At 41.4% G+C, this 24,620-nt stretch overlaps 1 long non-coding RNA gene across 1 annotated transcript in view; it reads right to left on the bottom strand.

Annotated features, from left to right (window-relative positions):
- Positions 255–24,620, bottom strand: part of LOC110256526 — a 137,122-nt gene continuing 112,756 nt past the window's right edge. Inside the window, exons 4-6 of the long non-coding RNA XR_002338129.1 lie at positions 16,036–16,101; positions 5,405–5,486; positions 255–649 (exon numbers count right to left, since the gene is read on the bottom strand). This is a non-coding gene — a long non-coding RNA (uncharacterized LOC110256526). The remainder of the gene's footprint in view (positions 650–5,404; positions 5,487–16,035; positions 16,102–24,620) is intronic.

Below are 24,620 nucleotides of genomic sequence, written 5' to 3'. Positions count from 1 at the left end.
GAAACTATCCTACTCCATCCCTATCACAAACAGGAGGCAACTGGGAGGTAGACTGACACCCCAAACATACCTCCCTTGCTAGTGCAATGGCAGGATTGTGGAAGGCAAGTGGTCTGTGGGTTCAGAGGAAAATCAGGTCACTCCCAACTGAGGAGTGCTTGGAACCTTCCTGCCCTCGAGGAGCAAGTACCTCCAGGAGGGGAAGAACCCACTGGAAAGGTGAGAGGAAACTGACACCATACCCAACAGCTTTATTTAATTCCTCATGAAGGACTACATACAGTTCTGTTCATATGAAGTCTGCTAGTTTTTGCAAACAAAGTAAAATTAAAGGAGGTGGAAACCAGAAAATGACTTCATCATTTACAGACTTGTCACCAGGCTCTTTGCATCCTTGCCCTGGGAGGAAGGTAGGTGTCTCTAGGACAGAGTCAGTCTGACAGACAACCAGCTGCAGCGTGTTCCTTGGAGATGACCACGTGTGCACCTGAGCCAGTGGGTGGGTGAGAGGGGTGGGCGTGCAGGGCAACTGGGCCCTAAGGCCCTGCTTGGTGTCATGGGCAGGTTGGCACCAGCGGACTCTGTTCTTCCCAGAAGTGGTCCCAACACAGAGGAAAGGAAGCCAAGTGTCAAATTCCAACTCCACAGCCTGTGATTCCAAAAAGATGCAGCATGTTCTTACAGACCTGAGGACACCTTAGAAGTTGTTCAGGGCTGGGACCTAGAAGTGACCACAGGCATCCTCCAGCTCAAGAAGAGGCACCAGCTGGGCCTGGAGCAGGTCCTCCAGACTCCACATGGGGTGGTCCTTCCAGTAAGCCCAGTGCCTCCATGACCCAGCCTTGCTGGAGCTGACCTTCTGTGATGACACAGGTGCTTACTGTTGTCTGGGACCAATGTCCAAGGGGAGGGATGCTTGCTTTGGTCAAGGCCATTCAATCCTCATTCACCTTCACACCTTCCATCTTACTGAGGGCTTCTTCCTTACTTTTCTCCTTTCTTCCTTCACTTATTCATTCATCAAATACTTGTTGTACTTTTACTGTATGTCAGGCACTGTGTGAGGACCACGTGGTCAAGATAGATGGTCCCTCTCCTCATGGAGTTCTTAGGTGATGAGAGCAGAAAGAAACTCACACACAAATAGACCAGTAAAGATAAAGATAAGTGCTGAGCACAGGTCAGAATGGCCATCATTTAAAAATCTATAAATAACAAAAGTTAGGGGGGTATGGAGAAAAGGGAACCCTCCTACACTGATGGTGGGAATATAAATTGGTGCAGCCACTAAGGAAAACAGTATGGAGGTCCCTCAAAAAACTAAAAATAAAGTTGCCATGTGATCCAGCAACCCCACTCCTGGGCATATATCCAGACAAAACTATAATTCAAAAAGATACATGCACCCATATGTTCAAAGCAGCACTATTTACAAGAGCCAAGACATGGAAACAACTTAAATGTCCACTGACAGAGAAATGGATAAAGAAGAGATGGTACACATACACAAAGGAATACTACTTAGGAATAAAAAGAATAAAATAATGCCATTTGCAGCAACATGAACGGACCTAGAGATTATCGTACTAAGTGAAGGAAGTCATAAAAAGAAAGACAAATCCCATATATCATTTATATATGGAATCTAAAATATGACACAAATGAACATACCTACAGAACAGAAACAGACTCACTGATACAGAGAACAGACTTGTAGGTGCCAAGGGGCATGGGCGATAGGAGAGGGAAGGATTGGGAGTTTGGGATTAATGGATACAAACTATTATATAGAGGATGGATAACAACAAGGTCCTACTGTATAGCCCAGGGAAGTACATTCAATATCCTGTCATAAACCATAATGGACAAGAATATGAAAAAGAATGTATATATATGTATAACTGAATTATTGTACTATATAGCAGAAATTAATACAACATTGTAAATCAGCTGTATTTCAAGAATTTTTTTTTTAAAGGAAAGTAAGTGCTGTGAAGGAAACCATCAAGGTGCAAACTACAGAAGAAAGGAGCAAGGTCTACTTAATGGTCTTGCATAGATGGTAAACTGCCCTTCCAATCTCCCTGAGGAGGTGAAACTAAAGGTAAGACTGAAATGAGAAGCTGGCTATGAAAAGTGTCATTCCAGGTACCAATTAGCATGTGCAAAGACCCTGAGGTCAATGTGAGACTGGTGTGTCAGGGTGGAGTCCAGTGACTGAGGGAAGTCCATGTGAGGTGAGAACAAAGAGGGACAGGGGCAGGTCACAGAGGCCTAGTAAGGTGCAGTGAGTGCTTGATTTTGTGCAAAGGGAAATGAGAAGCTCTTAAAGGGTTTTAAGCAGGGGTGTGTCACCAGGACAATTTAAATGTTTGGTTCCTTTTGTTTTCTTGTTTTGTTTTGTCTTTTTGTCTTTTTAGGGCCACACCCACAGCAGATGGAGGTTCCCAGGCTAGGGGTCAAATCAGAGCTGTAGCTGCCGGCCTACACCACAGCCACAGCAATGCCAGATCCGAGCCAAGTCTGCAGCCTGCACCACAGCTCATGGCAACGCTGGATCCTTAACCCACTGAGCGAGGCCAGGGATCAAACCCGCAACCTCATGTCTCCTAGTTGGATTCACTTCCACTTCACCATGACGGGAACTCCAGGAGAATTTAAATGTTAAGAGGAAACTTCTGGCAGCTGTGTAGAGAAAGGATGGGAGCAAAGTGAATGCAGGGAGGCTGCTGCAGTGTCCCGGATGAGAGAAGATGGTGGCTAGACCACGATGGGGACCATGGCGTTGGAGAAATGTGGACACAGCTAACTGGACAGGACTATGCTGGTGGACCGTAGGGGCTGAGAGAAAGGGAGGCATCGAGGGGGCTCCTAGGTCCCTGGGAAGGCAGGAATGCACTCTGTTCTGGAGGGAATAGTTAAGAGTTCCAGTATGGAAGGGCTGGCTTATCATGTCTTCGAACTTTCCAGGTACAGTCAGAGTTGTGCAAAATCAGAGTGTAAAGAAGAGCTCTGGGCTGAATGATGCACTTAAGGGCAGGGAGAAGCCCCTCAAGTGCACTTTAAAAAGTGGGATTTGTTATGAAGGTTCAGAGGAATCTTACTAAACCTGAGAACACAAACTAGGCAGGCCTCCCAGGGAGCTGCAGCTGGCAAATGCCAAAACAGACAGTGTCTGTGCTCCTGTACCCTGATGGACCCCTAGAGCCTTGCAGAGTCTGGGACTCCAGTCTATCTTTCTGCCCCTTTTTCTTTACATCTACTGTGTGCGCCTCTGCACTTTTCGCCACATCTGTCACTGGTTGTCTCTGTGTCTGTCCCTGTGTCACTCTCAACATGTAGCTACATTTAAGGAAGGGTGCCTCGCCCTTTGTCTTGCATCGCTAGATTATTTTTCTTCTTTCCTCTCTTCATGTGTTTAGGAGTATCTGAGTGCTTCTGTCTCTGTCCATCTGTCTGTCTTGAAAACATGTACAAGCCCCCGAGTTCCTCTGTTGTGAAGTAAAAGCCTTTTCCATTAGCCTCCCAGGCCCCTCCTCAGTCTCAAAAGGCTGACTCAAGGGTTCATGATTAGGAAATATTGTTACAGCTAAAAAACTAGTTAAAACAGTCTCCATTATGTTATATGCTTCCTTGGCCTGCTAACTTAACTCTAACTGGCTTTTCACAAATGATTTCTTCCTTGCTTGATCGCTTTCTTTTACTAACAGTTACTTTCTAGTCCGAGTTATACTGCACATGGTGTTTTCTTTTCCTTTGAAACATGCCCGAACACTCCCTTTCTTTTGTGAGCAGAAAGAAGGTCAAGGTGCGATAACCCCAGAGACCACCATAAAACATCACTGGACCACCTGACTCTGGCTTTGATGACTCTGAAATGATCTCAGAGAAGAAGGCATGCACCCTAATCCTTATTAACAGCCATGTTTTTTTTTAAGCTAAACCTATAAAACTCTTTGCTACCCCCTCTTAAGAGAGAACACAATTTTGAGTGCATTAGCCTGCTGTGGCCTCCTTTACCTGGCAAAGCAATAAAGCTGTTCTTTCTGCTCCATCCAAAACTCTGTCTCTAAGACTTAACTGGTGCCAGTATACAGAGGCCGGATTTCGGCCACAGTCTCTCTCTCTGACTGCACTGCATCTTAAACTGCTTCCTTTGACATGCATTTTTCCTTCTCTCCCTGCTTCTGTGTGCAGATGACCAAACATGGAGGCCCCCATGCAACACTGACAACATTTTCTGATTCATCTGCCTAACAGAGACCGACCACCAACCCTGAATCCCAATTTCAAATTCCTGGGAGATGATCTGATTGGCCCAGCTTGGCTCAGGTGTTAATTTCTGGTTCAATTCATCTGTGGCCAGGGAGGCTTGAAGCTTGGGCACGGAAGTGTCAGGTACTATAAAAATGACTGTGTGCTACTGATCAACCAAGCACAAAGGTCCTGGCCAATGAAAAAGAGAAAAAGGAAAAAAGACTTTGAAAAAAAGATAAAATGCTTACTCTTCAGAAATATTATAAACATCTAACTGGAAACACTAGGAGAGCTTGGCAAAACTTTATGGGTTAAAGGACAATCTTACCCATCAGTATCATTTCTTTACACCAGTAATAACGAATTAGCAAATATAATTTTTAAAAAGATACAGTTCACAATGGCAGAAAAGTCTATCAAATTTACAAGAATAAAAAGGACCTATTTCAAGGGAGTAAAATTTTAAGTTCTAATAAATAAATATATACACATATATGATCTGAATAAATGGAAATCCATTCCAAGGTCATGAATCAGACAATTTAATATCATAAGAATATCCATTCTTCCCACATTAGTCTATACATTCAAGGCAATTATAATCAATTTTCCAAATGGAGTATTCAAGGAACTTTATAAATGTCTCTACTCTTTACATGGAAACAGGAGACCTGACAGAATTCCCTCTGAGACATCTGGGCCTCCCCAAGCAGGGGATGCCGTCTCTTGGGAACACAGCCAAGAGGGCTGAAAACCTGCTGGAGCCTCACCAGGGGCACTGCAGCAGCCCTCTGCAAACTGGAACAGGACAGCAGGGCAGAGAGGTCTCCTGAGGCACAGAGATGGGGTGGGAACGGAGGCCAGCATGAACACGGCACAGCAGAGAGTGCTCCTGTGGCTCAGAAAGCTGGCAGCTGAGCAGTAAAGTGTGGAAAGATACCCAGAGTCTCAGGTCCCTAGATCCCTATTCCTCCTGAAGTGGAAGTCTTGATTCTGCCCTCAAAATACTTAAAGCCAATGGAAAAGTGAAAAAAATTAAAGGCGCGAGAAAGCCCCAGACGCAGTTCTCTTAGAGGGTCAAGTGACTCAGCTCCACTAGTTGCCTGAGAGAAGGACCATGCCTTTTCTGGAGGATGGAATGACTTACCTCTGTCTCTGCAGCTCTTTTTCCCACCATGGCTGCCATACACATGTTTCAATTATGAGACATAAGGGGCCAGACTCATTTACTAAAACAAAAACAAAACCAAAAACATCCTTCTCAACAAACTGGAAACTTAGTTTCCTACTGCTGCTCTAACAAATGACCACATATGGGGTAACTTAACACAAATATATTACCTCACAGTTCTGGAGGTTGGAAGTACAACAAAATGGGGTCTCCCTGGATCGAAATCCAGCTGTGGGCAGGACTGCATTCCTTTCTGGAGGTTCTAGAGGAGAATCTGCTTACTTGTATTTTTCAGCTCTTAATGTTAAATCTCTCTGATCATTTTTCTGGAGTTATATCCCAGGGTGATTCTCTTCTTCTGCCCCCTTCTTCCTTTTTTAAGGAACCTGGTGATTACATCAGGCCATCCAGCTGATACAGAATACTCTGCTATCCTAAAGTCAGACGACTGGCAACTTACATTCCACCAGTAACGCGGATTCCCCTTTGCCATGTATCTGGACATGTTTGAAGTTCTTGGTATTAGGATGTGGTTGTCTTTAGAGAATCATTATTCTGCCTACCACAGAAGGGAAGTTTCTTTTTTTTTCTGATATTTTTTTTAGAGGTTGAATCAGAGCTACACATATTGGCCTACACCACAGTCACAGCAACGCAGGATCCAAGCCACATCTGCGACCTACACCACAGCTCATGGCAACACCGGATCCTTAACCCACTGAGCAAAGACAGGGATCGAACCCACAACCTCATGGTTCCTAGTCGGATTCGTTTCCGCTGCACCACAATGGGAACTCTAGATGGGAACATTCTTGATCTCATATAAGGCATCTGTGAAATACAAGCAGTTACTAATCACATTTGATGGTGAAACACCGAAAACTTTTACCCAAGATTGGGAACAATTCAAAGATTTCTTCTCTCATCAATTTTGTACAATACTGTACTGAAAATCCCACCTAGTTCTATAAGGCATGGAAAAAAGGCATAAAACTTGGAAAGGAAGAAGGAAATGTGTCCTCATTTTAGAGTGACAGAACTCTGCATATAGAAAAAAACTATAGAATCTCCAAAATTTTGTTAAGTGATATTAGCAAGGTTACAAGATGTTAGATCAATATTCAAATATTTTATATATTAGTTATGAATAATTAAAAAACAAAACTTTAGGAGTTCCTGTTGTGGCACAGCAGAGATGAATCCGACTAGGAACCATGAGGTTGCTAGTTCCATCCCTGGCCTTGCTCAGTGGGTTAAGGATCTGGCGTTGCCATGAGCTGTGGTGTAGGTCGCAGACATGGCTCGGATCCGGCATTGCTGTGGCTCTGGTGTAGGCCAGCAGCTACAGCTCTGATTAGACCCCTTGCCTGGGAACCTCCATATACCACAAGTGCGGCTCTAAAAGCCCAAAGAGACAAAAAAAAAAAAAAGCTTTAAAAAGACATCTAAAATAGTATCAAGTAAATCAAATAACTAGGATGAATCTAACAAAGATAGGCAATATCTCTATACTGAAAATTATGCAACATTTTTGTGATAAATTAAAGACAACACAGATAAATGAAAAGATATACCATATTCACGAATTAGGGTATTCAAAATTGATAAACTGTCCATTCTATGTAGATTAACCTGCAGATTTAGTGCAATCCCAAGAAAAAACTCAGAAGATTCTTTTAAAATAAATTGAGAAGGTGATTCTAAAAATGTATACGGAATTGTAAAGGATTTAGAAGAGCCAAAACAACTTTGAAAAGTAAGAACAAAATTGGAGCACTTAACACTATCTGATTTCGAAACTTACTATAAAACTACAGTAATCAAGACAGTATGTTATTGGAATAAAACAAACCAGTAGATCAATGGAACAGAATAGAACATCCAAAAACACACCCACACATGTATTGATTTTTGACCAAGGCACCAAAGTAGTTCAATGGGGAAAGAAAAGACTTTTTTAACAGGATATGATATCTCTGTGAGGAAAAAAATTGAGCCTTGATATCTATCTCAACCCATACACACAAAAAACAATTTAAGGGAGATTTTAGATATAAATGTAAAAGCTATAAAGACAAATATTGGAGTTCCCATCGTGGTGCAGTGGTTAACGAATCTGACTAGGAACCATGAGGTTGCGGGTTCAGTCCCTGCCCTTGCTCAGTGGGTTAACGATCCGGTGTTGCCGTGAGCTGTGGTGTAGGTTGCAGACGCGGCTCGGATCCCGCGTTGCTGTGGCTCTGGCGTAGGCCAGTGGCTACAGTTCCGATTTGACCCCTAGCCTGGGAACCTCCATATGCTGCGGGAGCGGCCCAAAGAAATAGCAAAAAGACAAAAAAAAAAAAAAAAAAGACAAATATTCTTGAATAAAATAAAGGTAGGATAGTATCCCTGTGACCATGAGTGGGTAAAGATTTCTTAATCAGAATTCAAAAAGAACCATAAAAAATGATAAATAAAACTTCCACAAAAAATAAATGCATAAATATTAAAAAAAGACTTCCACAAAATAAAAAAAAAATTGCTAATCAAAAGTAACCAATAAGAAAATAAAAAGAGAAGTCAGGAACTGGAAAAATATTCATAATATACTCTTCTGACAAAAGACTCATATCCAATAGATTAAAGTGGGGAGGATGTGCTGAGAACTACAAGTCAACAATGAAAGATAAATAATTCAAGAAAAAAAATGGGCAAAAGACATGAAGAGTCACTTCACAAAAGATTAGCCAATAAGCATGTATAAAAGTGGTCAACATCATTAGTCATCAGGGAAATGCAAATTAAAACCACGATGAGATATACTTCATACCCAACAGAATAGCTTCTATCTAAAAACAGATAAAACCAAATGTTGGTGAGGACGTGGAGCAACTGAAACTCTCAGACACTGCTGGTGGAATATAAAATGCTACAATGATTTTGCAAGATAGTTTGGTGATGCCTTATAAAGTTATACATAAGCCTAAACTAAGACCCAGCAGTTCTTCTCCTCGGTATCTACCAAAGAGATATGAAAACCTCTGTCTACAATAAGACTTTCAACAGTAATATTTATAATGACCTGTTGTATAATATATAAAAACTTGGACCAATCCAAATGTCTACTAAGACACAAATGGAAAACAAATCTACTCAGCAAGAAAAAGGAAAGAAATGCTAATATTTGCAACAATAGCAATGAATTTTTAAAAATAGATATAAAAAATGTGGACTGTTTAATTTCATTTATGTGAAGTTCTAAATCAAAGAAAATACTGGTTTATGGAGTTCCCATCATGGCACAGCAGAAACGAATCCAACTAGGAACCATGAGGTTGCAGGTTCGATCTCTGGCCTCACTCAGTGCGTTAAGGATCCGGCGTTACTGTGAGCTGTGGTGTAGATTGCAGATAAGGCTCAGATCTGGCATTGCTGTGGCTGTGGCATAGGCCGGCAGCTACAGCTCCGAATAGACCCCTAGTCTGGGAACCTCCATATGCCAAGGGTGCAGCCTTAAAAAGACAAAAGAAAACAAAAAAAGAAAATATTTGTTTAATAACAGTATTGAAAAACTGAAACACAAGAAATAAAAGCTGGATTCCTAATTAAATGTCACTTCATTCAAGTAGATAAAGGATCTAAACATAGAAAGGAATTCCTAAAGAATATTTCGAAAGTACAAAGCACATAGTAAAAAATTAGATCGATTTTTTTCTTTTTTGTTCTTTTTAAGCTGCACTCATGGCATGTGCAAGTGTGGAATTTCCTAGACCAAAGATTAAACCCATTCCACAGCAGCAACCTGAGCCACTGCAGTGACAACACTGGATCCTTAATCTGCTGCATTACAAGGCAACTCCTAGATGGATTTGATCATATAAAAATTAAGTATTTTTCAATTCAATGTAAGATATTTTAGAAAGGTAGTAGATGACAGAATGAAAGCCCATATTTGTGGCATTTAATATCAAAATAGAATTCATTGTTTAGAGTACACAAGAAACTCCTACAAATCGAAAGGAGTATGGACAGCATCCCCACATTAAAAATGGTGAAAGATATGATTTAGCAATTTATAGAAAAGAAAACTCAAAATGGTGAAACTCATTGTTAATCAGGGAAATGTTAATTAACAAAGAATCATCTCTTTACACTTATTAGACTGGTAAAACTGGAAAACTAGATAATGCTACATGTTGGAGGAATGTGGGGTATGAAAATTTCTATGTACTGCTGCAGAGAGGGGTGCAGCCATTCTGGAAGTGTCCAGTGAGTACTTGGTTAAATCAGATATAGAAATACCTATGACCCAGAAGTTCCCGTAGTGGCTCAGCAGTTAACGAACCTGACTAGTATCCATGAGGATGTGGATTTGATCCCTGGCCTCGCTCCCTGGGTTAAGGATCCAGTGTTGCTGTGAGCTGTGGTGTAGGTTGCCAGTGAGGCTTGGATCCCACGTTGCTGTGGCTGTGGCGTAGGCTGGCAGCTGTAGCTCTGGTTGGACCCCTAGCCTGGGAGCCTCCATATACCACAGGTGTGGCCCTAAAAGGGCAAAGAAAAAAAAAAAGAAGAAAGAAATACCTATGACCCAGCCACCTTGCTTCTTGGGTATATATCTCAAGAAATTCTCACACAGAATAGACCTTTGGTTTCCCCAGGGGGATGGGGAGGGAGTGGGAGGGATTGGACCTTGGGGTTAATGGATGCAAACTATTGCTTTTGGAATGGACTAACAACGAGATCCTGCTGTGTAGCACTGAGAACTATGTCTAGATACTTACAACGCAGCACAACAATGGGAGAAAATATTATGTATGCATGTAGGTGTAACTGGGTCCCCATGCTGTACAGTGGAATAAATAAATAAATAAATAAATAAATAAATAAAATGGTGAAAAAATAAAATAAAAAAGAAATTCTCACACAGTCCAAGGGTCACAAGTATGAGGATGCTGAGTTGTTGAAGGGGGTTGCAAGAGTGTATATCACAGTGGATGCACGTCATGGCACACGTAGTAATCAGCAGTTGCTAGCAATGGATCAGATATGTACACGGCAATAAGAATGGATCTGGAGGAGTTCCCATCATGGCTCAGTGGTTAACGAACCCGACTAGTATCCATGAGGACTCGGGTTCCATCCCTGGCCTCGCTCAGTGGGCTAAGGATCTGGTGTTGCCATCAGCTGTGGTGTAGGTCACAGATGCAGTTCAGTTCTCTCGTTGCTGTGGCTGTGGTGTAGGCCGGCAGCTACAGCTCTGATATGAAAATACAGAACTCAGTAAAATAAGACCGAGAACAAAAAAATATGATACAATGCCATTTAGGTAAATTTAAAATACACACATACAAAATGACAATATGCCATTTGCAAAAGGCATTGCAATAAACAATGCCTGAATGATTATCTGAGGGTGAAAGGAAAGGAGAATGGAGAATAAAATAAAATAACAGAAGGACCTTGCATGGACCATAATGATTTGGGGCACAGTGATAAAAAGAACTAACTCAAGCTTCTATACCTGCAGCTTAAAGCTAGTTTTAGGAATTCCTTCTCAGGGGAAGGAGAATGAGGTTATGAAGTCAAAAGGTTACTGAGAGTCCACAGCGAACCAAAGGATTAAAAAGGAAAGGTCTTCATCTCCTCTTTTTTAAAGAAGATATTGAAGTTCAGGGAAACTAAACAACTTGCCCAAGATCTTAGATTGTAAGAAGCAGTGCCAGAATTCTGATTCAGTGTCAAGATACATCATCACGTGACTGTCTCTGCCCTGACCCAAACCAACATGGCCTGTCAATGGGACTGCTACCCTAGCCTTCTTACTGTTCTCGCTGCTCCTACCCATGCACCTCTAGTCTACCCCACACCACAGCACAGCCAGAGCATCCCTGTAGAAATGTAGGCTAGATGTCCCTTCCCAGCTCAGAAGCTGCAGGGTTGTCCCAGTTCCACATCATTCAGAATGAAATCTAAAATGCCTACATGTCCTACAAGCCTCCGGATAGCCTGGCCCCTGCCTAGCTTTCCAGGCTCATCTCTGATCATTCATCTGGCTCTTTCAGCTCATAACATTGACCTTCTTGCTGTTTCTTAAAAGACTCCTAGAACATTCCAACCTCAGGACTTGGGACTAGCTGTTTCCCTCATTCTCACATAGCATTCTCTCCACCACTTCACTCAGGTCCCTGCTCCAGTATTACCTGCTATGAAAGGCCTTCCCTGACCACCTTATCTATAACACATCATTTTTCACTCATCCTTCTTAAGGCTTTACTCTGCTTTGCTTCTACCACATGTCCCTATTTGATGGCACATTATCTATATTTTTATTGGTTCATTTATTTTTGTCTCCCACCTGAGGATGAGGGCAAGATACTGCTCTGGATCACAGGCTCTGACCAATCCTTGGCCCAGGGCAAGCCCTCATGCATGCAGTATATGTGGATGACTGTTTGGATGTCTGCGCTTAGACCCATGTCCTTTCCACTGGACCACTCATGGCTCCCAAACAGAGGAAGGAAGTATGGTAAAAATAGGAACATCAGCAAAAAGTGGAGGTGGCCCTTGACTAGGAAGTAGATGTGTGGGTCAGAGAGAAGACATCCCAGACTTGATGGGGTTGAATAAAGTGGGGGCAGGATGAGGAACCAGCAGGCATTGAGATTTTAGAAGCCTCTCTGATCTTTCTGCTTCCAAAAAAAAAAGGATGAAAACCAAACTGACCATTTCCCCCACCTCCCAAACCGCCCTTAGATCACTCAATATCTGAACCTGCTCTCGTGAACCTCAAGGGAGGGAGAGATTTCACAATTGCTCCACAAAATCCCTTTCCCAAGTCTAATGACCATCACAATAAAAAATCCATCCTTACTACAGGCATTAATTTCTCTTGCTGCAATTTAATCCCACTTCCTTCAAGAAACATACTGTGTAATTGAGAAATAAATAAGAGGGTAAATTGCTATGGAAATCTAACATCATTTACACAACTCAAATAAGAGATTTTCCCCTGGATTGTAATTGTGTCTCTCTTGCTAATCCCACCTAGCTCTCAGAATCTGGCTCTTTGGGCGGAGCTTGGCAATCAGCTTCCATAAAGACACCACTTAGTATATGTCTTTCCTAAGGGACACTATTGACAGGACCATTAAGAGGAGAGATGCCTTGGTGAGAGGAGAGCAAACTCTTTTATCCTCAAACAATTCATTGCCCTTCTGCTAAAAGTACATTCACTATTCATTTTCACCCCACATTAATGTTGTTCTTAGTAGCCTTGGAAGAACTCTGGCCTGGCTACAAAACCCATTCTGGTCTGCAAAAGGAAGCCAGGCTATTCTCCCTCCGGCACCACCTGAAATGCCATCCACATGGATTCATTCCTTTTTGCATTAAGCATTGCCCTCGTCAGGTTCTATGTCTAAAATGTCAACAGCTGAAGGTGAGAGAGACAAGTCTCACTGTAATGGGTAGTACTGCTTCTGCTGCACCTGCTCAGCCATCCTTTTTCTGATAGCTGCACCTGTCCCATACATACATCTCAATTTCATGGCAGTAACCATCATCAGTTGCATCCGTTAGTTTTTGCTGTAGTAATGCTGCATAACAAACAATCACAAAATCTTAGTGTTCACAGAAATAAGTATTCATTGCTCATAGTCTGGAAAAGCTGTAGGTTTATCTCATCTGGGCTTGCTCACACTTCTGGGGACCACCTTGCTATTCCAAGACAATTGCAGTGATCTGACTCTGTTCCATGTGTCTTTCATATGCCTGGGTATCTGGAGTTCCCGTTGTGGCTCAGGGGTTAACGAATCCAACTAGGAATGATGAGGTTGCGGTTTCGATCCCTGGCCTTGCTCAGTGGGTTAAGGATCTGGCGTTGCCGTGAGCTGCGATGTAGGTTGCAGACACAGCTCAGACCCTACGTTGCTGTGGCTCTGGCATAGGCTGGCAGCTACAGCTCCAATTCACCCCCTAGCCTGGGAACCTACATATGCCATGGGTAAAGCCATAGAAAAGACAAAAAAAAAAAAAAAAAAAAAAAGACATATGCCTGGATATGTTCTCCTGTTGGTGACAGAGGTGCAAGAGAGCATGGACAACATTCAAAGTCTCCTGAGGCCTTGGCTCAGAAATGGTACAAACTCACCAGCTATCGAGTAAATGCAAACTTAAATAGAAGGTAACTTGTACACTTATCAAAGTGGAAATATTAGACAAATGTTGAAGCTCAGATTTGGTGAAATGGAATTGAATGTTCCCGTACTCGGAAGAAATAGAATCAACTGGTAAATTTCCCTAGTTGGTGATTTGGCAAATGTTTTGTCCCTTTGATCTGGACACAACATTTCTCAGGGTTTATCTTAAACGAACATAGAAGTGTACAAAGCTATGTATACAAATATACCTAGTGCAACAGCTAAAAGTTGAACAAGTTAAATGTCCAACATTGGGAGACGGGTGAAACCAAGGATAGTACTTACCTGCAATGGAACATCATATATTGTATATTATACATGGCAATGTTAAGAGATATTTACTCTGCAGTTGGTTATCACATGTTGTCTGATTCTACTTTTGTTAAGAAACCACACATATATGCAGTAGCTGAGAAAAAAGTTTATAGAGAAATACCAAAATATTTATTGAAATTATCTGTCTCTGGGTGGAGAATTATGAGATTTTCTTTTTTGCTTGTCTATATTTTTTCACTTTTCTGCAGTGAGCTTGCATTATTTAAACTCTATTAAAATGTGTCTAGTTGTCCATTCTGCTAAAGATCTTTCTAGCCTGTAACTTCTATAGGATTGTTTTGCCCACCCTGAACCCCAAACTCCCCTGGCCCTTGACCTGACTCTGCTCATCAAAGCTGGTGTCAAAACCACAACCCTCTCCAGTTTCATTACTGCAGGGGGTTTATAATCCTGTAACCATCTAATTCAAGGGTAGGAACTGCAGAGTGCCAGTGGCCCCTGGCTCCCTAGCACCATCCAGAGGGTGCAGCCTGGTGACAATAGCCTTACCCCAGGGCTATAGTTCTCTTCCTGGCAGAAGGAAACTAACCAGGCTCCTTTCTGTAGGAGGCAAAGTGCATGAGGTGAGAAGTGCCTGTCCAGCCCCAGAGCTGCTGCTGATTACACCTTGGGGACTGGAGCCCTGTACGGAAAGTACCAACGAGCTCATTACTCAAATATGCCCCGTGGCAAACCATTTGCAAAGCAAGCAAGCTGTTTGTAGAGTGAATAATCACTCCAGCATTGAGTTTCACTCACAAGGAATGTTAACGGCACAATGTAAACATTATTCATGTTAATATTGTTTTTCTTCAACCCTGCATTTTCAGAAAGAAACATTCGTTCACCTGTCCCTGATCCAAAACTTATATATACTTGAAAAAAATGTATCTGGTTAGCAAATAATGTTTTTCAATTTGTATTCCAATGTCTGTATTGGCTTTGATTTGGCCTTAAAGACTTGGCCGACCTTCCTAGACAGCAAAGTGACAGATTCTTTCAGACACACAACTAGGATGAGCTGAGAGCAAAGATCAAATTTGAGGCTCATATAATCTTCCCGGAGATGTCCCTGGAGGTGATTGGAAATGGGCTCTGTGACCCCCACACCTCTCTCCTCCCTCCCCCTTCCATCTCTGCAGGTCTTAATCCATTCAACTGCTATTATGAAAATACTCTAGACAGGGTAGCTCAAACAATGCACATTTATTTTTCATCATTCTCAAGCCTAGAAGTCCAGGATCTAAGATCCAAGATCAAGACAAGGAAGGGGAGAGGGATCTCCAGGGTTTCCTTTGTAAAGGCATCGATCACCTTCATGAAGGCCTCCTCCCAAAGGCCCCACCAGCAAAGGCCCCACCGGCACACATGACTGCACAGGGGGTTAGGTTTCAGTATATGAATATGTGAGGGGACACAAACGTTTCATATAAAGCATTGTACTTTATGCGCAGGATTCAAGGACCCTAGAGTCCCTGACTAATTTTTGTTTGCTCGATCCATCAGTGTGTGACAGCTCTGGATTAACACCTCACACTAGGACTGAGGACTGTCCATTTCTCCTTGCAATCCTGCCTGTTTTTAGGCCTTGTTATTAGGAATGTAAGGTCATAATTATTGTATCTTGATGAATTGCACCATCTATCAGGCAGCATCTTAATGCTTTTCATCTTAAAATCTATTTTGTCTAATAGAACATTTTCTTTTTGGCTAGCATTTGCATGATATGCTGTTTCCATCCTTTCTTTTTAACCCTTCTATATGAATTTTATTTATGACTCTTAGAAGCAGCAAATAAGTGGACTTCAAACCTTTGTTCTAATTTTTGTGTTAACATGATAGGCCCTGTATTTTACTAGGTTAGTTGAATGTTTACATCTGGATTACTACATTTTTAAATTGTTTACCATGGTTTTCCTGTCAATTTTTTCTTTTCAAACTTCTCTTTTTCCCCTGACTTAATTATATTTTACTTCTCTTAATCCCCTCTTTTTTCCCTTTGTTGGCTTGACGGTTACAGTATCTGTTTCTATTATTTTAGTGTTGCTTAAAAATTTTAATACATATTTTTAATTTTGTGTATTTCCTAGCAAAGTCTAAAGTTTAGCTTACCTCTTTCTTCTAAGCCACATGGAATCACCTTCATTGTTGATACTGTTTGGAATTTCAGTTCCATCTCTGCTGTAGAGGTAGGAGAGAGAAGAAAGAAACAGGAGGTGGAGGGAAAGCCCCTGATGCATTCACATTTCTTGTATTTTCCACAGTTAAAATCACTTTGCTGTATCTTTCATGATTTTTTTGGCCACACTCATAGCATGAGGAAGTTCCAGGGCTAGGGAGCAGCAGGGACAACACCAGATCCTTATCCTGATGAACCACCAGAGAACTCCCCTTTCACGATTTTTTAGAATATATTTACTGTGAAACACTTTCAAACAATACAGAAAATTGTAAGAGAAAAATAAAAAGCAAAGTATCTCTACCCTGAAATTAACTAGACTTGGGTGACATTCATTCTATATCTCTGTATGCAGATAGATATAGATTTTATATATATATAAACACACACACATTTATATTTTCATAAATAAATTTACATATTCACTTTTAAGATCAAATGACTGCATTTATTGAACTTTTTGGAGTTTTGCTTATCTCTCCTCTACTCTAAAACAAACGTCTTATATAACCAATGTATTAACAGCTTACCTAAACATCCTAACTTTTTCTAGGTTTACTTAATCACAGATAAATGAGATGCAAAGAAGAAAAGAAAAAAAAAAAGAAGAAGAAGAGAGGAAGAAGAAGGAAAGGAAGAAGGAAGGAGGGAAGGAAAGAAGGGAGGGAGAAAGAAATGAATAGAGAAAGAAGATAGGCAAGCAGACAAATATATAAAATTTCATTGTTTATTTTATGAAACTAGGATTCTGTCACTACGCTTTTCTGAAGTTTGCTTTTCCCACCTTATAATTCATCTGTAAATCCTCTGCAGTCAGCTCCAATAGACTTAACTCAGTCTTTGTAGGCTTTTATTATGGAAATTTTCATACATACACAAAAGAAGTGAGAAAAGTATAATGAACTCTCACATATCCATCACACAGCTTCAACAATGATCAATATTTACATTTTGCTGATCTTGTTTCATTAATCCTTCCCATGGTGGGCAGAATAATGCCCCTCAAAGACGTTCACATTCTACCCTCTAGGAATTATGTTACCTTAACAAGGCAAAAGGGATTTGCAGGTGTGACTAAGTGAAGTGCGCTGAAATGAGCTTTTCCTGAATTATCGAGGTGGGCCCAACCTCATCACGTGAACTAGAGAAGAACAACCAGAGAAATGAAACCTTGCTGGCTTTGAGCACAGAGACATAGGGCCTCAAACCAGGGTCTGAAGAAGCTGGAAGAGGCAAGGAAACAGATTCTTCCCTGGAGTCTCCAGAAAGGACCACAGCCCTGCCCACAGCTTGACTTGAGCCTAAGGAGAACCATGTCAGACTGCTAATCACAGAACCGAAAGATAACAAACGTGTGGGGTTGCTCTGGCTACTAAGTTTGTGACAATTTGTATGGCAATAATAGAAAACTAGGAGTTCCCGTCTTGGCGCAGCAGAAACAAATCCAACTAGGAACCATGAAGTTGCAAGTTCAATCCTGGCCTCGCTCAGTGGGTCAAGGATCCGGTGTTGCTGTGAGCTGTGGTGTAGGCTGGCAGCTGCAGCTCCAATTCAACCCCTAGCCTAGGAACCTCCATCTGCCATGGGTGCCGCCCCAAAGAGCAAATATATGTATATATGTGTGTGTGTGTATAGAAAACTATATATATAACTAAATACTAAACTAAAAAATCTCTTTCCCTTTCCTTTCTCCCTCTCTCCCTCCCTCTCCTCTTCCCTTCCATCCTTCCTTTCTCATATGAGCTGCAACAGTTTTTAGCAAATTTCAAATATCATCATATTTTACCTTTAAATACTTTACCATATATTTTTAACAGGTAAAGCTTTTAAAAACTATCACAATACCTAATACATCTTAGAAAACAAACAGTTGTTAAATAACATCTAGGGATCTGTGTTCAGATTTTCCTTATTAAAAAAAAAGTCTTTTTTTAATACTTGGTTTGTTTAATCAGGTTCTAAAGAAGGTCCTTAAGTTACATTTCACTGCTACTTCTTTTAAGTCATTTTTCATTCGTAATGGTTTCTTCCTCTTCTTCCCTTTTAAACATTAGGCCATTTTTTGAGTAAAAAACTGGCATGCATCACTCCCACTGATATTCCATTGGTTAAAGGAAGTTATGTGGCCAAGCTTTATGTTAATAGGGTGGAGAAATATAATGCTCTTGCAAGAAAAGGGAGCAAATAATGGGAAAAAAAGTCATATATCATGGTCACTATCTGTGTGTGACAAAAACGGCAGCAACCTTGGTGGGCCAGTTCTGTAGTGGTGTCCTGACTAGAAACTCATCCTAGACCCTGCTCCTCATGCCTTCCCAAGGACTGGGTCCCCACCTCATTCTCCATATCCACTCACTTTCTCCTCACATTAACTGTAACTGAACTCTGCCACAATATGGATGCATCATGGTTTATTCCTTCTACATTGATAAGTAATCATTTATTAACAGGATTTTTAAAAATATGCTACTAAATACAATGCTGTAACAAAGTCCTTCAAAATATGTATTTGAATGCTATACCTTTATTCCTATGGGATAGATTTCTTTCTATGTACGGGATGACAGAGCCAGAGAGTATAGGTTTGTTTTTTTTTTTTTTTTTTTTTTTTTGCTCTTTTTGTCTTTTAGGGCCGCATCCATGGCATATGGAGGTTCCCAGACTAGGGGTCCAATAGGAACTGTAGCCGCCAGCCTACACCACAGCCACAGCAATACAGGATCCTAGCTGAATCTGCGACCTACATCACAGCTCATGGCAATGCTGGATCCTTAACCCACTGAGCGAGACCAGGGATCAAACCTGCATCCTCATGGATACTCCTCAGGTTCGCTAACTGCTGAGCCACGATGGGAACTCCAGTTTTAATTATAACGATTATTTTCATACATTTTTATAAAAAGCTAAAAATTCCAACTTTTTCCTACATGTTTACCAGAGGTATAGAAGCTAACTCTTCCGTATTTGCTACCTGATTAATAGTGTCCTTTATTTTGCATGTCTCTGACCACTAGTGAAGCTAGACATTTTTTTTTTTTTTTAATAGACTAAGGTATAAATTACGTACCATAATATTTACCTACTAGAACTCTACAATAGAATGATTTTTTTGGTAAATTTATAGAGTTGTACAATCAACACCATAATCTAATTTTAAAACATTCTCCCCTCTCCAAAAAGTTTCCTCATGCCTGTCTGCAATCAATTTCTACTCCCACCACAGCTTCAGGCAACCATTGATCTGCTGTTGCTTTAGGTTTTCTTTTGGATGGCATTTTATATAAATGGAATCATATAATATATAATTTTGGGGGGTCTGGCTTCTTTCACATAGCATAACGTTCTCAAGTTTCACCCATGTCATGGCGTCCATCAGTATCACCTTCCTTTTTATTGCTAAATACCATTCCATTGTCTGGATATAGCACAAACTATTTATCCACTCACTGGTTGATGTACATTTGGATTGGGCTATTTAAATAATGCTGGTACAAAAATTTGTGTACAAGTCTTTGCATGGACATATATTTGCATTTCTTTTGGTTATATATCTGGGTGGAGATGCAGATATAATAAATTTATATTTAGTTTTTTTTTTAAAAAGTGCCAACATTTTCCAAATTGCTGTAGCAATCTACTTTTCCAGTAGTGATGTATGAGGGTCTGTTTCTCCACAGCTTTTGACCACAGCCATTATAGTGGGTATGTAATAACATCCCATGTGGTTTTAAATTTCACTTCCTTAATGATTAACAGTGTTGAGCACATTTTCATGTGCTTGTTAGTCATCTGTATGTTTCTTTTGGTGAAATGTCTACTCAAATCTTTTGCCTATCTTTAAATTAGATGGTTAATCTTTTTGGTTTTTGTTTTTGTTTTTTGTCTTTTAAGGGCCACACCTGAGGCATGCGGAGGTTCCCAGGCTAGGGGTCTAATCAGAGTTTTGGCTGCCAGCCTATGCCACAGCCACAGCAATGCGGGATCCAAGCTACATCTGCAAGCTACACTACAGCTCATGGTAATGCCAGATCCTTAACCCATGAGAAAGGCCAGAGATCAAACCCATGTCCTCATGGGCACTAGTTGGGTTTGTTAACCACCGAGTCAAGGCAGGAACTCCATGGACAGTTTATCTTCTTATTCTTGAGTTTCAAGACCTCTTGATCTATTTTAATAGGAATCATATATATATATTTATAAATATTTCTCCCAGCTGTGATTAAGTTGCTGGTGTTCAGCACTCCCTCCTCCCTAACCCTGACAGAACCACTTGAGCAACCAAATTCAGAGGGAGGGAAGTGAGAAAGAAGAACAGTCCCAGATAAGAATGCCAGACCCTGTTCCTGCCTGAAGCTTAGTAGGTTTTGCATGAATAAACTCTTCTCAATGTGTTGTTTGCCTCTGGTCAATTTCTAGACTTCTAAAATGATTATTTGGGCATTTTTTTCCAATATTTTAGTTGTGTTTTGAGGAGAGAAGTCACCAATCTCTTCATTCCTCGATGCCTAAAGTTGCAGGTAACCCTTTTATTGTTTATGGGTTGGGCTTCTTAACAGCCCCAGCAGGTACCAAGGCTGTGTTTTATTATTTTGAATTGGGACTGGGTCCTGTGCCCATCCCTGAACCACTCACAGTGGCCAGGGGATTACAAGGCTGTGACTGGCCATGCCTGAGTGCCCTGCCCACCCCCAGTGTCAGGGAGGAAGTGAATTCTCACAGTATCTAGTCTGCGAGTAGAGAGAGCTGGTCCTCCAAGAGTGAGCTGGGAGGATAATTTTTCCTTGAAAAGAGGGAATGATGCTAGGTGACCAAGAAAAAAACAAAAAAAAAACAAACAAAAAAACCTGAAAAGGAGTTCCTATTGTGGCGCAGCAGAAACAAATCCAACTAGGAACCATGAGGTTATGGGTTCGATCCCTGGCCTCGTTCTGTGGGTTAAGGATCCGGTGCTGCCATGAGCTGTGGTGTAGGTTGCAGATGGGCTCAGATCTGGCCTTGCTGTGGCCTAAGCTGGTAGCTACAGCTCCAATTAGACCCCTAGCCTGGGAACCTCCATATGCCGTGGGTGCAGCCCTCAAAAAAAAAAAAAAACCCGAATAAACGAACAAACAAAAACATGTTTCTATTCATTACAGGCTCCCTTTAGAGTTGAGATTTCCAGGGTGAAGCCCTTATGTCACAGGCCAGGGCCCAACACCTACAGTACCAGCTTCAGGATGATCACACCTGGTCATGTGGCCTGGATGATGAGCTCTTAATGATCCAGACAGACAAAGATTCCCACAATTCTGCTCGCTTTGGATGTGAGGAGATTTCAGTGCCCTCTGAGATCACCTTAAATTTCTCTTTTGTTTTATATTGTATCTTTTCTCACATTTCCTTTTAGCCCCTTATGCCTTCCTTTCAGCAACATTTAATTTAAACATCCTTTACCTTCCCCATTCTAAAAACCTTCCCTGTTTTTTTGTTTCTGCCTGGCATTCTCTGGCACTCTGTCTCACTCTCTCTCTCTTTTTTCATCATCAACATCTATTTATTGAACACCCACAATTGTCAAGCAGCGTGCACTGCTGCAACAGTGCAAAAACAAAGATGTATTAGCTACAATCCCTTCCCTCAAGTTTACAATGTCTTTGCCAGAAAAAAACCTATCATTCACAGCAAGCTTAACACAAAAATACAGCATGTAAATGCAACGTGAGGGGCGCTGACAGTGAGGTGCTGCATTCTTCCAAGGCTGGCCTTGAACACAGACAGCTCAGCAGAAAGCTTCTGTAACTAGAAAGAAACCTCAGCCCCAGAATACCTGACTCTTCCCAGGGCTTGAAAGTCCTCACTTTATCTCTTAAGGCTCCTGAAAAATCCCCCAAACTCAAGAACCACTAGGATGCTGAACACCAGGCATGTAAAACAGAAGATAAATTCATTCCAAAAGGCAGATTGAGTCTTGAGATGGCAGTATTGACTGAAATGCAAGACGGCGGGGTGGGGGAGGGATCTGGAGAAGGGAATTCACGCTGAGGAAGTGGGTTGCCTGAGGATCCCCAGAGGGCATTCTGTACCTGCGATGCAGGATAAGGGGTACAGAGGAAGGAGGAGGACCTAGACAGAGAAGGAACCTCCAAGTGTTGATTCCACATACTTCATTTCTGTGTCAACCATCAGAAATCTATCCATCTATAACCCCTTGTTGAATTTTCTTCCTCTGTGCTTTTCCTTTCCCACTCAGCTGCCAGTTAGTGGGCAGTAGTTTATATATGATTTAGAGCTCAGAGACCTAGACAAGGCATTTTGACTTTTGTTGAAGTTTAAAAATAGTGCAATCCATGTGATCAACGGTTGCTAACGTCCCAGGCTGATGAGTAACTGTAAAGAAAAGCAAAATCTTCCATTCCATTATGGGCTCCATGGCATCATAGTGAATTACCACGAGGGCAAGCCAAGTGCAGAAACACCCCTTTGGAGAGGGGGAAATGGAGAGGATTATTTATGCTATGGAAATTTTGAGAGACTGAAAAAAATAGATCCTGGAAAAGGAGGGAATCACACAATAAAAAATGGAAAAAAAAATCTCCTCACCTTTGAGTGTGAAATTAGTTTACCTTCATTAAGACTCCAATCCCATGAAAACTATAAATATAGCATCCTGATTATTTAAGAGAAAAACGCTAATTTTCAAGTTTGTGCTATTTCTAGCGATTCCAATCTGCTGTGCAGGAAGTGTGAGAGTGCTGATAATTAAGGAACACTATGTTAGGCAGTGATAACACACCGCCTCTGGATCCCAGCTCACGGTACCTTGTAAATGTGACAAAATCAGATTTGATACTGCTAAAATGTCAGGGATACACGTTAGCAAGTCTCTTATTTCAACACAACTCAGTGATGCTTAACTCCACACTGCAATTCTTGTGTCTGTGTTCCTTGTCATAGGTAATGTGAATTCCAGATAATTATTACAAGGAAATATCAAAAAGCCACAAGCTGAAATAATGTACAAATCACTTCTCTCCCCCACCTCCCTCCCTCCCCTCCACTTTCTGTTGCTGACCTAAACTGCACAATCCATAGTCATGAGTAAGGGGAGTTGATGGATCACCTCATGGCCTCTGGGCCTGTGAAACATTAGGAAATAATTGTCTTAGTCTGTCTACCCAGCCCTAGACCCTGTTGATGGCCCCTAGCAGTCACCCAAGCCCTAACCTGGATGTATTTCCACATTCCTCCTCGTCTCAAGCCAATCTCACTAAACCTATAGAGTTTACCTACTTCTTCAACCCCAGGTTCTGTTTCAGACCTCTCCATCTCTTAAAGTCACCTCCTATCTCTGGGACTGATCCCTCCAACTGACCACCTGAGTGAGGTATCCAAAACGGCAAATCTAACCATGTCTCCCTGTATTGCTTAAAAACCCTGCAGTGGTCCCCTCTGCCCCTAGGTTGAGGTTCCAATTCTTTGTCATGCCAACATGGCACTCTGAGATCTCCCCCACCCATCCCTCTGACCAGATGTGCCCACCCCTGCTACCTGCATCTTGCACTTCCTGCTCAAACCAGAAATACCAAACCTTGGAGCGTTCCGCGCACCCCACACTGCTCTGGCTGTACACTTTTGTTCCTGGCAGCCACACCCACCACCTCCACCTCGAGAGCTACGCTCATCCTTTAAGACTGTGCTTTGTGACCTGACCATGTCCTGACCTATGTGGACCTGAAAGAACAAACGGTCCAACAGCAAGAAGTCTGCAACAACTAACCACACCCCTCCTCAACCTTTGCTATGAAAGGGCTTTGCTGAAAGCCTTCAGGGAGTTCAGGATGTTAAGGCATGAGGGACTTGTCTCCTTGCATGGCCCTACAAAAAATCTTTCCCTGCTTAAAAAAAATAATAAAATAAAAAAAGACTGCAGAAAAGCATCTTTTCCAGAAAGTCTTCCTTGAGCTCACAGAGAGGAATAACTGTGCTTTTGCCTGACTCTCCCATCCCTCTGTCCCATCGATTGCTGTGTACCTTCTCTTCAACCTTGATGGCTGGGAGGTCCCTTAGGGCAGGGGCTGAATCTCATTCATCTTCCTATGCCCAGCATGGAACAGCAGCCCAGGGATGTTGTAGGCATCCTGTGTGTCTTCTGAAATTCGAATCTGATTTTGGGTTTAAATTGCGAGTAAAAATTGTACAAATTCAGATTCTGTCACTTCCTTCAATTACTGCAATTCCTATATTAAAGGAGCAGTAGTTGAAATATTTATTCAAATAGGTCATAAACTTCAAAATCACAGACTGTGTATTTATTCATCTACAACATATGTTGTTCTATGTTCTGGGACTTACATAAAAGTGTCATTCTTTATGTTTTGAGATACATCTTGCTTTCTTCACTCAATAATGTGTTTTTTAGATTTATCAATGTTAATATATTTAAGATTTAGCTCATTCATTTTCATTGCTGTGACATATTCCATTGTATGACTATATCATGGCATATATGTTCATGATTGTTATTTTTTTTTTTTGCTGG

Source organism: Sus scrofa, chromosome 13, assembly GCF_000003025.6.
Source record: "Sus scrofa isolate TJ Tabasco breed Duroc chromosome 13, Sscrofa11.1, whole genome shotgun sequence".
Lineage (NCBI taxonomy): Eukaryota > Metazoa > Chordata > Mammalia > Artiodactyla > Suidae > Sus > Sus scrofa.
Note: the sequence above shows the minus strand (reverse complement) of the source record. Positions and strands in the feature narration are given on the sequence as shown.